The sequence below is a fragment of the Spodoptera frugiperda genome, chromosome 27, assembly GCF_023101765.2.
Source record: "Spodoptera frugiperda isolate SF20-4 chromosome 27, AGI-APGP_CSIRO_Sfru_2.0, whole genome shotgun sequence".
NCBI lineage: Eukaryota > Metazoa > Arthropoda > Insecta > Lepidoptera > Noctuidae > Spodoptera > Spodoptera frugiperda.
The window spans coordinates 1,457,662-1,475,988 of record NC_064238.1 but is presented as its reverse complement, the minus strand read 5'-3'; the positions used below and the strand labels follow the sequence as shown (position 1 = coordinate 1,475,988).

The following is an 18,327-nucleotide window of genomic DNA, read 5'->3' as shown; positions in this document are numbered from 1 at the left end:
TTATCTTACATAACTCGTGTACGCCAAGTTCTAAACTGCGAATAAAATATATTAGAAAAATAAACGTTGGCTAAAATGATTGAATAATAGGGCTGTGACTGAAAATTAATATTAATATCACGAACGTTTTGATAGCAGACTGTGGCAATAATAATACGCTTTCTAGTGTGTCTACGAATCTATTCCATGCTTTGGAAATACTAATGAATAATAATTATATTCAGGATTTGCTTAAGATGTAAAAAAATATGTGGATTGGATTTCGCCTACATTGTGTTGTCAAAACAAAATTGTGTTTTATGTCTTCTCAGAATTTAAACAATGAACAATCGATATTTTATTCAGTTCATGGACTACTGATGTCAACTTACTGCGTTCAAATACAGGGAACTTCAAAATGAATAAATGCAATATACTCTGTGATTGTGTTTGACAGCCAACAGAATAACTGAATTTAAAAAACTAATAATATGTTACGATAGCTAGCCTAGCTTGATTATTCCAGGAATAGGAAATGGGTTCCAATTAAAATAGAAATAAAATACCACACATACATGTTTCTACATATTAGGACAACAGTGTAACAAAAAATATTTAAATTCAACACGAAAAAGAATTTCAATTACATCGTCCATTATAAAATTTTGACCTTGACCAAACTTAGCTGAACGTAGCGCTGACATGCAAGAATCAACTTTATAGCATACAGTACTAACGTTCGCGTTACCGTATAAAAAGAACAGTAAATGAAAATTGTCAATAGCATTGCTTATTGTCCAGCAATAGTCGTTAAAGTCAATTGACCGGTTGTTTTATAGATAGGACACGCCATTTTGCGCTCCGGTGCAACCATTAAAGGCGTATGGTGGTGGTTTTGTGTCCTCAACGCAATATATGCTCAGCATCTTACTTCAGACGATTAGTGCTGAACAAAGAATCGACAATTGAAAAAGAAAAATGAATTTTCTTTCAATATGGTCCCATTTTTTCTGATGATCACAGGGGTGTAATAGTGCACCTGCGTTCTGCGGACTTTCATCAGGCGTTTGTTAAATAGGGGAAACGTAATTTGATATTTATTTTGGAAGCACTTAAGACCTTGATTGAATAAGATATACAAACTGACTATTTTTTTTCCTTAAAGTTTACAGAAAGTTCTTATCTCCTAAAAGTATCACAAGTGGTTTCAGTTATCCATTATGTTTCTTGTGGTTCGATGATGAAAAGAAAAATGCTAAAATAATAATTTTAGGAGTAAGTAAAGTTTCTATGAAGCTTTAACGTTATAAATAAGGATCTTAAAATAAATTTCAGTTTACATTAATGAATGTTATTCCTTTCTGAACATAGGTCGATGACTACTCGAATTGACCGAGCCGTCAGGAAGTCTGCAATCCATCTGCACAGATCAGCGGGAAGTCCATATGCAGGAAGCTTGCCGATAAGGCTGTCGTGCCAAACCCTGTCAAAGGCCTTCGATATATCGAGAGAGACCGCTATTGCCTCCCCGTGCTTCTCGATGGCCTCGCTCCAAATGTTTCCTTCTTTTTGTTTCCTTAAAGTTTACAGAAAGTTCTTATTTCCTAAAAGGATCACAAGTTGTTTCATTTGTCCATTATGTTTCGAAAAAATACTAAAATAATAATTTTAAGGGTAAGTAAAGTTTCTATGAAGCTTTTACGTTATAAATAAGGATCTTTAAATATATTTCAGTTTACATTAATGAATGTTATTCCTTTCTGAACATAGTTAAATATGAAATTACACATTTTATCGTGAATACTGCCATTTATTTCTATGTAAAAGAGAACTTACAGCCACAGTTTAAGAATTAAAAATCGTTGTTATACTTTATACCTTAGACACGGAACTAAACATACAAACAATATTGGCGGTGACAGTCTACTATTGAATTATGGACCTTTTCTACATAAGAGGGATTCCATAATTTCCTCGCTTGGCAGGTGAGTAAGATATGGGAGTTTAAAAGGTTTAGGTTTATCGTTGAGCGGTCGTCGGCGGTATTTCCGAACCGATATGACCTTGAAATCTTAAAGAAAAAACCTTATTCCTTTTTAAAAGGTCTGCAACGCTATTGTAATTTATCTGGTGTTGCTGGTGTCTATGAGCGGCGCTCATTCCTTACCATCATGTAAAACTTAAGCTCGTTTGCGTCCTATTCTATAAAAAAATCTAACTGACTGCTGCCCGGTCTGTGTTAAAATGTATAGCCGATTAGTCAGCTACTACATGATGTAAAATAGTAATGATGATAATGGCATACGTACTTCACCGTCCCTATTTGACCCTAATTCAAGGAAGCATACTTAAAATTTATTGAAGTAAAACAATAGAGAACCCGCTTTTAGAATCGCTTAATAAAAACACGCACCTATTTTTGTAATACCTAAAATATTCTAGAATTCCCTTTCTATTTTATTTACTTCTAACTTTGTAAGTAAAACATTTTAAGGTACACTTCGACCGCAGCTTTTGATTTTTAAACGCCTACGGTGCCGTCAACACCTACATTATGACCTTTTCTTTTCTTTCTTGTTACTTTTTTTTCGGTTTTACGCAGACTGACAGCAACATTTGTTTGTTTCTCAGGCTTTCCTTCCGTTTCATTGTCATTCGTGCTCTTTGATGCATCAAAATGTTACGCTTCTCTTTTAGCGTCTTTCGCGACTTCGAAATGCGAGTGTGAGTCGTTATTTTTTTTTTTGTTCATTCATGGGGTGTTTTTTTTTACTGCTTTTAAATTAAGTGGTTGTAAATTTTAAGATAGTGAAGTGCAAAATTAACTTTATGAACAGAGTGATTGATTGTTTTCTTTTTTTTGAAGTTGCTCTCCACTAGGGTCTTCTCCTCCGTCGTAGGTTCAAACATACAATTTTACATACATATTATACCTAGACCTGGAACAACAATCTGTTCTACAAAGAGTTGTTCCGTGTAGACACACGACACGCGACACGATTGCCCAGCCACTTCGTCAACCGTGCCATACCTACATAATATCTATTTAATTTGGTTATAAATGATAAAGAATTGTATCTCGCGCAGTAGATAGACCAAAGTTCAAGGAATGTCTACACTGCATTTGACCAACTACAGATAATATTTTATTTGACTCTACTAGATAAAGCATTTCATTCAGTTCCATACAATACGACAGGACGGTTTATTGTTCGGCTGCTGTGCATGTTTGCATGTAAATTTTATGAAACAACACCCAGTCGTACATTACATAACCTAGTACATTTTAAAATTTTGTAACTGTACGAATTATGCCTGTTTCGTGAACACGGTGTCTGACGCTTTGTCTAAGTCAGATAGAACTGTTTTATTGTTGAATTGTTTTTATTGTTTTTTTAATGCGATTTCAGCAAACACTAGTAAACATAGTCGCATAAATTCACATAAAATTATTTTGTGTTTCTTTTGTCCGAAAACTCAAACGCTACTCAATTTTAAGACGCTCTTAAAACTAGTTCTGTCGCTATCAATTCTTTATAAAATGACAGAGATAGCACTATATTTAAGTACAACTTAACATTGAGTAACATTTCAGTATTCGGGCGTATGTGGTCTTAAAGTCATTAGCGACGAATTTTGCAAAAGAGCAAGGTCTTGAAACAAAATGTGAAATGATGCTTTCTCTCTATTCCAAAGGATTAAAACTAGCTGAGCTGAGATTCTAGGAAAGTCAAGATTACAATTTTCAACTAAACCTTTTTTCCGATTTGAGGTTAAAAATAAAAGATTCTGAGCATAGGCTTTTGCACACTCGAACAACAGAACAATCCTATTTATTTAATTTATTTTAAAGTTTTGTCTCTTAGACACAACATCAGCCAGTGTCGTTAAACTTATAAAAAAACTGTATATCTACTTATCGGTCTTATAATAGTTATAGTCTACACATCAATGTGTAAGAGTCATTAAAAAAGTTTACCAACCAAAAATAAAGAGAATTCAAAGCTTCAATCCTAAAACATATTATACACATATACATATACACAATACACAACCCCATATATAGAGTTGTATAACATAAAATTTCGACGGGTCATGTATCTATTCACAGTTTTTGTATAAAGACTCGTTTCACGTAATAACGTGCTCGTGACGTCGACCCTAATACTATTGTAACCGAAATCCTAAATGGAATATCTTTTAATCTTTTTTGGAACGCGAAAGCTTCCTAAATCTACCTTCCTACTACCTGACTTTGTAGGCTTAGTTACTAAAAATAAATTGAATGTAGGTACTTGATGTTTCATTACTGCGGTCTTCTATTTAATGACTGGGGTGTTTTAGATGGGGTATTTATTTTTAAAGATTGTCGTGTGTTTGGTGGGTTTTTATAGGTTATTGCGTGTTAGAGTATCAGTTATAAGTAGGTATGATTGCCCTGTTGGCGGCGTGGTTGGGTTACTAAATGCCGTGCAGCGTGTTGCGGGTTCAATTTTCGCACTTTCTGTTTAACGCACACATATTAATCCAGAAGTTTGGACGTGGTCCATCCAAAAAATCCATCTATTTAACTAAATTATACCGTTAATTTTTGTTCACTGTGCAATAATTACTATTATGATATAAAGCAGTTTGTTTGTTTGAATGCATCTCTGGAACTAAAGGTACTATTTGAAAAATAATTTTCGTGTTGGATAGGCCATTTATCAAGAAAGGTTATTATAAGCTATGAAACATCACGCTATGACCAATAGAAGCCGAGTAGAATGGGTGAAAGCACGCTAGAATAGCTAGGTTTTTAATATAATTTCTCATAATAACATAATACTAATACTGCTACTAAGACATACAAACCTAATCATTTTCGGGATTAAGTCAGCTTACAACGTTCTTAGTCAATTGTACCTGCAATAAACCGGTGTAAGAGGGTCATTATCTCAGTCTGCAAGCTAAGCAGCTTGATGTAATTAATACTTACAAGCCATTCGAGGTAATTGTCGCATTAAATTCATATTTTAACATATTTTTATCAGGGTAAATATATAAAAAGTTACGGTCTTAAGTCTGCAATATTTTTATATAATTTTAATGTGTGTTTTAAACGCGTTTGCTTAAGGTATGTTTTTGTTTGTGTATCATAAATTTTAGAATTATACGCGTCAAATGAATTGTTGCAATAATTTATAAATGTAAGTAATCTTAATCATGCTTGCACTCAACCTCTTTCAGTCTTTTACTCTATTCGGTCTATCATATGAAATTATAATAATATTTAGTTAAAAGTTGCTACAGTGAATTAAACACCCATTACTTCTAAATACACTAAAACAGCAATTTACCACTAAAATCCAAACTATTTTAGCAAAACACTTCACTAAAATGAAACGCAAATCAAAAATAACAATTAACTTTGCACACAATAGCGACCGTTAATAATGATATTTACTGGCTCAACAAAATTATAATTATTATTAACAAATATTTGATATATCTAGCGGTCTTTGTCGAATGAATATTAAATGCTAATTTCATTATATGCTGATACCGACAGAGGCAGGGCTTAATTCAATTAATTATGGTTCCCTTAGAATGGATAATAGATATGGATTATGGAAGCTTGGACACGTCATGGAATAGCCAGTACCTTGTTTGTAGTCGTGATACAATATTGCTGGTACAAATCTTTATAATGCCTTCATTCCATTCGGGTTTTGATTGAGGTGACAATTTGATAGTGACTTTGTAAGATGTTATAATACCTTTAGGTTGATTGTGTATTATTAAGATGTATAATATTGTCATCCCACAAATACTAGTTAAGACAAAGACATAACGAAAAAAATACGTTTTTAAACTATGTATTTACTTACCCTTTACATAGCCATCGAAAAGTATTATCAATATCGTGCCACCAAACTATGACACTTAAAATTATGTAATCGGTGAGTAAAATTTTGCTTAACCCAGTGATAAAAGTTAGGAGTAAATAATCACTCCATTTTAATATACAAGCCACCTCATAATTACTACAAACTAATTACTATAAAATCTTTACAACGTACCTTGAAAACTTTCGCACAAAATCTAAACATATCCGCAATATTTTTGTTATTATAAACAAAGTCACAACGCCAGCGAAGTAACGTTCCAAAGTACGTATTAAACGAAGAAGTAACAAAGCTCAAGGGAGACGGTTTTGACAGAACACACCCGCATGACTAATAAATTATTAGTACATTAATTTGACTCATGTTACTTTGCTTACAAATGGGTAGGAGCAGTGAGCGTTCTTTTAAAATACACCAAATTGTTAATATCCTTTTTAGTGAATATTTTTGTTTAGTGGTGTAGTTTGGCCCACCCAGCTGGTTTAGTATTTGCAATGTAGTTCGGAGTGTCATTTGGACATTCTTCCTTCCCTTTTTTTGTACAGAATATTGCTTCATATTAGGACTTTGTCCTAGGTCGTAGATTATAAACACATAATTTATTTATAGTATAGGACGCAACAAGCAGACGGATCACCAGATGTTAAGAGAATAGCGCCTATGGACACCCATAACACCAGATACATTACATGTATACCAATATAGCAACAAAAGCAACGCCTTTTATCCCCGAAGGGGTAGGCAGAGGTGCTCATAACGACACGTCGACACATAATGCCCTTATATAATGTACACCCACTTTTCACAATTTATGTTTATAAGTACCATGTAATAGGGGGTGAACCTATTGCTATATACCGGACACAATTCCAGACTCCATGCTACTACTGAGAATTTTTCGATAAACCGAATCTACCAATAGGGATAGTGTTGAATCTCAACTATTGGGTGACATCTAATATATTTATATTTATATTCTATTTTTATGATTTCATATCAAAACACTATTTTAATCATATTTATACCTTTTGACTCGAAGTTCGGAGCTCAATTTAAACTATGTCATTGACCCATCTTTTTCCGAACGAGCGCGTTCTGTCCCTTGGTGACTATTTTAAGATGAAAATAATTTGGATATTTTCGGACCAAAAGCGATTTTGTATCAAAAAGATAGGCAGTTAATATTATTGAAGTTTGAAACCATTTTTTTTTTTTTTTTTTTTTTTTTTTTTTTCTATACTTATAATAAATCAGGGGGAAAATCATCCAATGACTTCTCCTGTCACCTTGGGCGAGGCGAGAGGGAGTGTCAGACTCTTACTGACTAAAAACCACCCCGTTCCTTCTCCTGCTTTTCGAGCCGGAGCCCCGGTAAACCCGCTAGGTAGTCCGCAGCTCCGGATCAGGCATCAGCCCTACTGGGCCCCATCTGTGGTGGTCTGATGGCTCTTTGAGGCGCGCGCGGAACGCTACGCGCCGCACGCACGGGTCTGGTTCTGTTCGGGCGGTGAGCTACCCTTACTCGCCGCCCGCAGGCCCGCACTTACGGTGGCCGGAGATCGTCCCGCGATCCCCGACGCCAACCATTTACTAGACTGGTATAGGTAAAACAATTATAGAAATGCTAATCTAAAACTATAAAGCTAGAGCTAATGGAAAATCCATAGTCCTTCAGTACAGTCTACTCGTTAATAAAATTAATAAAACATTTGTTTTCAATTTGAATGACGGCATTTAATTAATATTACATTTACATAAATATCTATTTGTGTTTATTCGTAGTTACAAGTACGACTCTCAAAGGGTCTCAGATTTGACATTTTGGTGCTTTTGGGCATTTCTTTTGTCATAATCCTCTTTATTTTTTCTTTTTTATGGTATAAGCCGGTAAACGAGCAGACGAATTACCTAATGGTAAGCAATCGCCACCGTCCAAGAAATCCCGAAACACCACAAGTGCGTTGCCGGCCTTTTGGGGGTTAGGAATTTAAGGGTTGTTGGGGAATCGGGGATTGGGAAGGGGATAATTGGGCCTCTGGTAACCTCACTTACACGAATAAACAAAACGCAAGCATTGTTTCACATCGGTTTTCTGTGAGGCCACGGCCTTACACAAAACCGGCTCGACCGCAGTGATACCGTGGTATCACTGCCTATTCGTACCGAAGCATACCTCTCCCATACAGTAGTGATGTTGTTTTCTCAAAGCCTCTGTATAATATTAGACGCAGTCGATATGTTACTAATTATACCAAAATATGAACTGGCGAAAAGTAAGTATTTCACGCAACACTCATATGTGCACCTCTGCCTACCCATTCGTTGATAAATTGCACTTGAATAAATTTCACGTCAGTAATTAAAATACATTTAGTATTTCATTTCATTTCGAATGCACTACGAGTCGTATTGTTGTGAATTCATTGGAAATCGATTTTCAAGTAATGAGTCGTTCTACTAGTTCATCATGTTCGATTTTGTTGAAATAGGTCCCTAGTACTACTGTTTTATATGCATTACATTTTGATTAAACTGTTGTAGGAAATATGACAACAAGGAACAATCATTAACAGTCCAATAGATGAGCATGCAGGCTTTTTTTAAGATCTGATGACTTTTTTTGCCTTGTGTAGACTAGACTAGACTAAATGGAATAAAAACCAACTCGTTCCTATTACTACTTTTGAAGCTGGAGCCCTGATAACCCACTAGGTAGTTTGCAACTCCGGGTCGGGCATCAGCCCTACTGAGCTCCATTTGTGGTGGTCAGAAGACCATTTAAGGCGCGCGCAGAAAGCGATGCGCCATATGCGCGAGTCTGGCTTTAGCGAATAAGCATGCAGGCTAGGCGGAAAGTATAATTGTGCAACATCCTCGGTTGTAAAATAAAGACATTCAATTTTTACTCTTCTGAGTTTGAAACTATGATTCAAATTACTATCACCATGAATTTACTAATATAAATAAAGTATAATAAGCTACATAGTAGATGCAGAATAGGTACGTATACATATACAACTCAAGGGAATGGTAGGCGTACACATAATTCATTAAAACTTTAATTGTGCATACATAAAATAACTATAAACAACGTTTTTTAATTTACGTTATCAGTCCTAAGGGAATTACCGTATTGTAATTATCACAATTAACAATAACACCTGTCATAAAAGGCCTTTGTCCACCTAATGGACGAAATTATATTGTGTTTGTATTTTATTTACAAAGTAAAAATAGTAAAGAGGATCGTATGTAAACTGTTAACACAAAGGAAGAAGTCTATACATATAACATTATTTACAATTGATATTAAAGCAGGATATCAAATAATATACAAAAAAAACTTTTAGTAATAAGTGAGGACCTTATTGCCACATCCCAAAACTTGTAACTTGTAAACTATAAAACCAAAAATCTGATAACACATTATCCGATCAAGGATTTGAAAGCAAAATCCTCAACATTTTGTAAAACTATCCCTTAACACCCAAGACATAACGCCTACTAACAGTAGCTTACAAAATATTCACCCAGAGCTGCAAACTGAACTCAATTAGAAAACTGTATCAGTCCTCTCATCGAGAACTCGCCGCAAACTTCCTTTGTAAGTAAAAGGGAACTTTTAAAACGTAAACCTAATCACATTAGAAGTATCTGAATATTCTTTGAAGACCTAACCCAATGGAAACTTGGGTTCAGTCCACTTATCAAATGGTCAAAGTCGCCCTAATATCTCAGAGGAATGAATAAAGTTACATTAATTTACATACATTACCTTCTATCCTTAAGAAAGTTAGCCAAAGATGTATTCCGCTTGCCTCTAACTTGAATCGCTACTGAAATTTTAATAATACGAATTGTCTAATTGCTAAGCTGTGGAAACTTTGGATGAAAATTAAAATATTAGTGTCTCTTAATGAATTCGTACGAGGTTTGAGTTTTGAATAGTTGGATTTTTGTTTCTTTAAGTTTAGAATTTATGGAATAGAATTTAAACTAATCTATTGAAAACTATTTAAAATGTACTTTTGTATTATAAATTCATTTCTTAGATTATAAAGCCACTCGAAGAAACGCTTTGGTTTTGTTAACAAATCCACCAGTGCATTTAGTTTTCTATTTTTTTATTTTCAATTGTGATATTGAAATTGAATTGTGCTGTGTTTATTTATAAACTAGCCTCAATTTCAATAGAAGCAGTAATTATGTAACTAAATGATATAAATTGTTTGTATTGAAAATACACATTTATCAAATTCTTCGGAGAGTACTATTATGTATATGGAATCATTGAATTACATTTCTATTGAAAGAGCAATATTATGTGGACCGACCAACCAGTAGTGTGTATTTTGTATTTTACTAACTACTGCCGCGCGGTTTTTCTGGCTCTATTCGTCTCCTATTGATTAACATAGTACCGGAGATAAACACGTTCAAAGAAACAAACAAAATTTTCAGTTTCCAATTAACACAATAGTCGCTATGTCGGACAACGTTGTCCGACACTAGTGGAGGCAATGAATGGCTTAACTTGCACCATATGCCATGAAAAAATGGACCATCTGACCGTATTCAAGGACCATATCACTAAGGAACTCGGTATAATACATTAGACCGATATTAATCTATCTTATCTACTACACTCAAAATAGTAAAATATCTACTGGTGTTGTAATACAAACCAATTTAGGGCGTGTAATTGTTTTGTCGGAATTCAAGGTATTAAGGTTTGTGGCGAACTATCATTCCACCAAACCACAGTTAGTATTGTTACGATATTTAACATCCATCTGATATTGTATTGAGTTTAAGGTGAAGTGAACTAAAACTTACAATTAGTTTCTTGACTGTTTCACATCAATTGTGGATGGAATCGATTAATGTTTGTCTGCCATCTTAGTCTAACTAGATGATGATATTAGGTAGGGAGAATGTTTCTTGAAAGGCTTCTTCATATTAGGTTAGATGTACTAATTTTTATTTTGATGTCCGTCTTATAGATTATTTGAAAAATATTTGACACGTATTTTTTATTTTCTTGCGGAAGCAAATACCTTCGACGATATATCGATTTGAAATTATCACGTGTCGTCTATTCTAGGTACATTTTTTATATAGAAATGACGTATTTGCTACCACTCCTAAACTTTGATTTCTTTTATCTAAGTATTGTTATCTTATCTAATATGACAAAATACGTGCCTAATAACAAATGAAACCCACGAAAAATACCTATACCCATAGGCCGAATGTGGAACATCATCGGTGCCCTTAGCTTGGGTGCCACTTAAACGGGTGGCCAATGTGGAATACCTAATTTTTTCGTTACCTAACTGACAGTCTAAATAGATTTTTAATTTCCAGTCATCATCCTTATTGTTATAAGTTCGTTGTGAAGATGTATGAGTGTTATGTGTTCCTTATCCTTATCATGCAAAAACTATTGGGTAGAATTTAATGAAGTTTTGTTAACGTTCACAGAGAGGTTATTACTCTGACTTTGACTGTTAAACACTGAAGGTCACTTAATAATGGAAAATGTCTAGTTTCCGTAAACATGCAAACAAGGAAAGGTCCAAAAATAAATTGGAAATAAACAAAACTTGGTTATACAAAATTAAATAAGTTTTACCTTCCTAACTTAAAGTTTAATCCGAAGTTATTTTGGGTAGTCAGGGATCGAAACGAATCTATTACCGTAAGCCAGAAATAATTTGATACTAATTTATGTTAGGAGGTATTAGAAGGTAGCATTATTGAATAGTGCTGTAATGGCTGCAGGATGGGAGATTCAATATTCAAGTACTAGAAGCTGTTTAGCAGGAAGGCACGAGGGAAGCACTGTCATGCTGGTAGCCACAATTATTTCCCCTGCCTAACTTACTGCTTGCTTCCATTAATGGTATAGATACCATTAAACTACATTGTAATGGCGTTGACAAAGCTAATCCTAAAGGAATCTAATTTGGGTTCCTAAATATCAAATTGTGATTAAATATTTCTTAGACAGTTCTGCGTAGACAGAAAAGGTTAAGCCTCTCCTGCGACTAATTGTAAAATGTAAAGTTTAAAAAGTCAGAATAAAAAATGGTTTTTGGATTTATTTTTAATATAATTTATACGTTCAACGTGTAGCGGATTAGATTTCCTCACGGTGCAACTCTTTGTGTCATGTATATGTGAACTTGAATGTTTGTAAACGCGCCCACGACAAAGGAGAAAATCATAGAGTAGGGCAACGTTTAAAAAAAACATGCAACCAATCAATGTGGTTCGAAAAGTATTCTTACAGTTCCACTGATTCGAGGGAGAAAATTTTTCAAAACGTATATTTTTAATACAATAACGTCGTATGAACATTAGACGGGTTGTGCTTAAATGTCGAAAAATATATTGCAGTCTCAAAATAAAATACATACGCAGTAAAGAAATCTTAAAGATCTTATCGAAAAATTGCGAATGAGTGACGTCATTTGTCCCATATGACAAGGCCTATTTAATAAAATTATATTTTATTTTTATTTTTATTCTTAATGGCTTCAGTTAGACGTCTAGCCATTCGCCATTTGTAAAACCAGCATGGCTTCTACTCATTACGTTTTAATCTTTGTAGATTTAACAGATTTCATTTGACTTCTATGTTCAAATATAACTATTGACGTTGACATAATTCAACATGAAACAGAATTTCAAATCACGGGAATACTTCACTGGAGGCCCAATTACCCCTCTTCCCAATCGATTTCTCAACAAGCCTTAAATTTCTAACCTCCAAAAGGCCGGCAACACACTTGTAACGTCTTTGGTATTTCAAGTGTCTATGGGCGGCGGCGATTGCTTACCATCAGGTGATTGATCCGTCTGCTCGTATACCGGCTTATACCATAAAAAGCTAAAAGTTTCACATAATTATTGGTTTTCCAAAAACTTGTCACTGGAGAATAACAGTGACGTTAACAATAACGTCGTGTTCTGATCAAAGAATATATGTCTAAAATAATTTAATATTCATCCCGGAATTAACATTTTTTTTATTTAGTTCGATATTCTTTTTAACAACAAACACTCGATGAAAACTCTCTTCTCACTCAAGACAAACATCTTAACAAGACGAGTAAATTCTAACGACTGCCCGCCATGGTGATTACACCAAGTAAAGTTGAAAATAACCGTTTCTTTAGTAAAATATTCAGGAGTCCAGAGCAAAAGTTAAATGGTGAATGCTACTAACAAAGTTAGAAAGACATCCCTTCATGAGAAGTGTTTTATGTTGGAGCTCTCTTCCTTTCTTTATAAGGTAATACTAGAATTAGATGTAGGAAAACTAGCTTGATTAAATTACTTAAATGTAAAACATGATAATTCTACTAAAATAAATGTGAAAGTTTGTATAGTTGTTTGTTTTGTTATTCCTTCTTTTCAAAACGGCTGAAAGGATCGGGAAGAGGAATAGGGATTAGATTATGGTGTAGAAAAAAACATCAATTACTTTTTATACTGCGGGTTCTCGGTCAGTGGTTACTATCTTGTTGGTTTAATAAGTGTGATTTTTAGCGGTATAGGATTTTAAAAAGTTCATTGAATTGATTTTTTTTTTGTTTTCAATACAAAATCACTAGAAAGGGTAAACTCAGATGTTATTATTAATCCTCATTTACATGCTCCTGCGTACACATTGATGTATACAGAGTACAAGCCCAGGAATATCTTTTTGAGAACTCTAAAAAAAATTAAATCTCTCAATACCACCAATGACCACTTCCTTAAATCGAACTAGGAAGTAGAACTACCAACCACACGCCCACCGAAACAGTCCAACAAAAACGTAAAAAAGGTCTCAAGAGACAAAACCGAGTGTCTACAGTTTACTCACCTTTTAAACCAAAACTTTTACCCGATACAAAGATCCACAAAAACTAACAACGACCAAGAAACCTGAGAGGTTAGAGAACAAACATCTCCATCTCAAGATTGAAAAGTCTCAGAGTAAACGCATACGAACTAAGTTTACTTACTTAAGGGAATTTAATTTTTGCAATTACTTACATTGATTGATGCTGCGGTACTTTGTAATCCCTTTGTGGACTTTTCTTTAACAGAACATTTGCGAACCTTCTTGGTGATTCTATTTGAGGGTTCGTGTGACCTTTGTCGTGTGTTTGTTGCGTTTGAGTTGAAATAAGTCATCCTATGTGCTATATATGGAGGATAGGATCATGCTGAACGATGGAGGATGGTGTTGGTTAAGGTACATATAATTACATTTGCAAAATAACAATTACTATAAGGTCCATACTACTAACATATGTATATTATCAGGCACAATTGTTGACGTCATGCTTACTCATGTACTAGGATTTTTTACAATGCTTTGTATAAAAAGTGATCAATTCTAATAGCTTCTATTTTTGAGGGGGGGGGAAATCATTCAATGACTTCTCCCACCTATAGTGAGCGAGAAGAGATATCAAACTCTTACTGACTAATAACTACACTGTTCCTAGTTCTGCTCTTCGAGCCGGAGCCCAGGCAACCCGTCAGGTCTTCAGCAACCTAATTGGCGACACTTAGTTTTCACTAGTTACATTATCTGTATGATGTTTTTATCCAATTATGGTAAACAAACCTAAAATTGGGTGATTCCAGATGTTACACATTATACTATGATGATAATATAACACAAAGTTCTTAATTAATAATTTCTCTTATACATAAAATTTATGCCTCATTAATAAATTCCAAGAAAAAACACGTAGGAAGTGTAATCGAATGGTAGCTCGCGAATACATCCAATTATTTCAACGTGTGTGAATATTTTGACGTTAAGTTACTTAACGCGTTCTCGTAAGTCAAAGTAAATAACATCAACACGCCTTTTGAAGTCTCCTGGTACTGTTATTTTAATGTTTTAGCGTTTCAATAAATAATCATTTATTTATTACGATTGAAGGTGTAGAGAGCAGAATCTCGGTGATTAGTGGAGAGGTTTTTTTACATTCAAATGGTTTTTTTTTTTAATTTTGGATATTAATGGCAATACGTATTTTGTTATTAGTACCGTTAACAAACTTAGTCAGATAAAAATTATTAACTGGTAATTTTGATTTTCACAATAAGTTTTATGGTACTAAGGTGTAAAAAATTCTTTCCTTCATTCATATTATTACATGTTATAATAAAAAGTACTTTCTTTAATATTCGAAACGTTCACAATTTAAAACAACTATCACGATTATAACGACTTTAATCTCTTAAAATTAAATAAAAGAAAAATACTCACCACAAAAAATATCGACAAAAATACAAAATCCAAAGCTTGCCACGCACGGTCACTTTTTAAAATCCACGCACTAAGACTGACCACGGAATACGTTTAATGATGACACATGGTTAAGAATGAGCTTAATGACACCCGCCCCTGCGACCAATTACATTATAATTGTATTGACCTAAGCTAACCCGGCCGATCTAATTCGGTCGCATGATGCATGCAGGGCCTTATGTCTGTAACGGATTATACTAATCTATGAATTGATTATTTCATGGTGTAATCTCGTGTAATGAAGCGTGTATCTGTTTGATTTAATTATTTGGTAAGTAGTCGGTAGTTTATTTAGAGCTTAAGTTGTTGGGTGGTCTACTCAGTTACTAAATTAAACTAATACTTAAGATACGGGTTGTAGTCTTATTTATGTAGATAATTACATTAATATTATTATTATACGTGTGCACGTTAGTTTGTTTGAAAACAAAATTCGTTAATTAGTTTAGTGGTTTCAATGTCATCATTGAAACATTGTTTTATAAAAAAAAAAGATAAAGCACTCTATCTGGTTTCCCCTCTCGAAGAAAAACCTAAAGCAGAAACTCCAGGCTCAATGTCACAATTATTTCTGCGTTATTGCCATAATCTCTTTTATTCATTGCTTTAACTCTTGCTTTTAACAACACAAACTAGTATCATCTCAACAACTCAAGAATTCCAACAATGTATCACATAAGCTCCTTACACTCTCCGTTTTATGTATTGGACGGTTGCATTGTACTTTCAATATAGATTCCAATGACCCACGCTACGATCTTTCGAGAAAATTTCCAGACTTCAGATTAAATAAGTTAGGATAGAACGAGATAAGAATGAACAAGCAATAGTGTCATCAATGTTGCAGAAGATAAAGACGTCTTTTCGAAATCAAAGGCAGAAAAAAAATGCATTTCATAGTAAAGTTGGCCGGTTGTCCTATCATTCTTTTGTTTTCATTTATCTCTAAACGTCAACGTCAACGTCGCGCCTTTTAACCCCAAAGAGGTATGCAGAAGTGTACATTACGGCACTTAATGCCGTTATACAATGTACATACACTTTTCACCATTTGTGTCTTAAGTCCCATGTAATAGGTAGTGAAATTAGATGAGAGTATCTCTATTACTTTGATTTAAAATATAAAAAATCAGTTAATTTTTAAATTATCGATCGCACCGCACTGCTGGTAATTCTCTTGCCTCTTCCTTATTCGACAAATCAAGTAAAAGACAATCATCTACAAACAAAACAATGACTCGAACCAAAACCCAAGAATAAGTCAACGATCGATAAGCATGTCTGTAACCACGAACCACTCACTTATTTATGTATAAAGGACGTTACATAGAAAATGTTCTCTCCAAAGTTTCCTAAGGGACCTCAAAATGTCTTTAAATAAACACTAAAAGGCAGTAACAAATCTATTGTTACCCCAAGGCCTTCAGATAACTCAATTAAGTCACGTCGGTCTTTCAAAATGATTGGTTTATTTCGAAATTATGAGAAGCTTGACTGTGTAAACGAACTCCAAGGACCCGTTTCACAGCGGCAAACTCTGTTACACTAACTAAAACTTTGTTACCGAGAACAAAGTTCTAAGTGTATTCCATTTTGTGAATTCATCTTCTTTGGACTTTTTTTAAATCGAGGACGACTTGAAACTGTCAAGTAGCACCGGGTTTATACGTTGAAAAAATTCGAAAATGTTACTAGATTTTTTTTTGTGTCAAGTAGCACATAATTATGAAATACCAAGTAATTACTACCCACGTTCCTTCGTACAAATTTCCGAATCCGTCCTTTCAAATAAATAGGTACTTAATTTTTCATAAAACGTAAGATTTGATTTCAGATTTAATAGTTATCTTGAAAATTTTAAAAACAATTAACAAATGCAATAATTCTGTTTTAAAATGCCAGATTTCTGAAAAATAACGTAATTATTTTAAGGAAATTAGAAGTGTAGATCGATAAAACAAGTCAACAAGTATACTTAATAACTATATAAAAGGAATTTAGTTTAAAATAATTATAAAATTAAATAAAAGAAGAATGCAAACTAATGTAATATTTTATAATTAATGCAAAAGTATTCTCGAAATATTCATTATCGTTTCATGAATTTTGAATTCCATTAATTATTTAAGTATACTATCAGTATTTACTTGTTTGTAGAATAATTATGGAAGTTCCAGGGAATCGTATAGTTAATGTTTTATTGTTTAAGATGAGGCTATCATGGCCGACCTTTTTCTTATAAACACTATAAATATAATATTGTACACGCATCCACAGCACGCATCTCTCCTTATAAAAAACATATCTCAGTTGAACCCGTTTCCACCAGTGCTTAGCTATGTGAACCCAAACGTATCTGCAGCAACGCAGCACATCACATCTCTGGTGGAAAAGCACCCGAATGCAGGATGCTGAGGTTGCCTGTGATTATCATCAGGACAAAGGTACCACTCTTTTTTTTTTTTTTTTTTTTTTTTCAGGGGGGGAAATCATCCAATGACTTCTCTCGCCATAGGCGAGGCGAGAGGGAGTGTCAGACTCTTACTGACTAAAAACCACCCCGTTCCTACTCCTGCTTTTCAAGCCGGAGCTCCGGTAAACCTGCTAGGTATTGTCCGTAGCTCCCGATCAAAGCATACCAGTCCAAAAACTATTACTTATTTGAGTCTTCACTCAACGCCTAGTTTGTTCCTAGTATCAGTAGTAGCAGTTCACTCATTCCAAGATAGTTCCTAGCACATTTTGAGCTTAAACTAAACAGCAACTAAAACAGGTTCTAAGACGAAATAGACATGTTTCATGATTAAGGAATTACACCTGGCACTAACGTCTAAACTGCTGCAACAACGTTGCTTTATGGTGGAATTATAACAGGAGTTGAGACGTTTCGTGATGAGCTATTCGCTAGAAACTCTCATATATGCTCGTATACTGTAACACCCAATTTCGAGTTGCTTGTGTATTATGGTATAGTTGTCACTTTGTATATGTATATAGATAACTACATCTATATATTAATACGTGATAAAAACTTTATATCACTTTTTACGAAAATTGCGCGGACGTAGGAGCATAAAATTTGGCACACTTATAGTTTATGCTTAGGCGAAGTGCAGAACGCTAATATTTTTCAAT

At 34.1% G+C, this 18,327-nt stretch overlaps 1 protein-coding gene across 2 annotated transcripts in view; it reads right to left on the bottom strand.

The window, feature by feature from the left end:
• The window catches only part of LOC118282043 (nephrin), a 253,331-nt gene that overhangs the window by 170,670 nt on the left and 64,334 nt on the right, over positions 1 to 18,327 (bottom strand). Inside the window, exon 1 of one of the 2 annotated variants that reach the window (XM_050705442.1) lies at positions 15,151 to 15,272. The exons of the other annotated variant lie outside the window; for it this stretch is intronic. The gene's annotated coding sequence lies outside the window, so the exon portion shown is untranslated. Of the gene's footprint in view, positions 1 to 15,150; positions 15,273 to 18,327 lie in introns of those variants that run through there. 2 annotated transcript variants of the gene reach the window in all.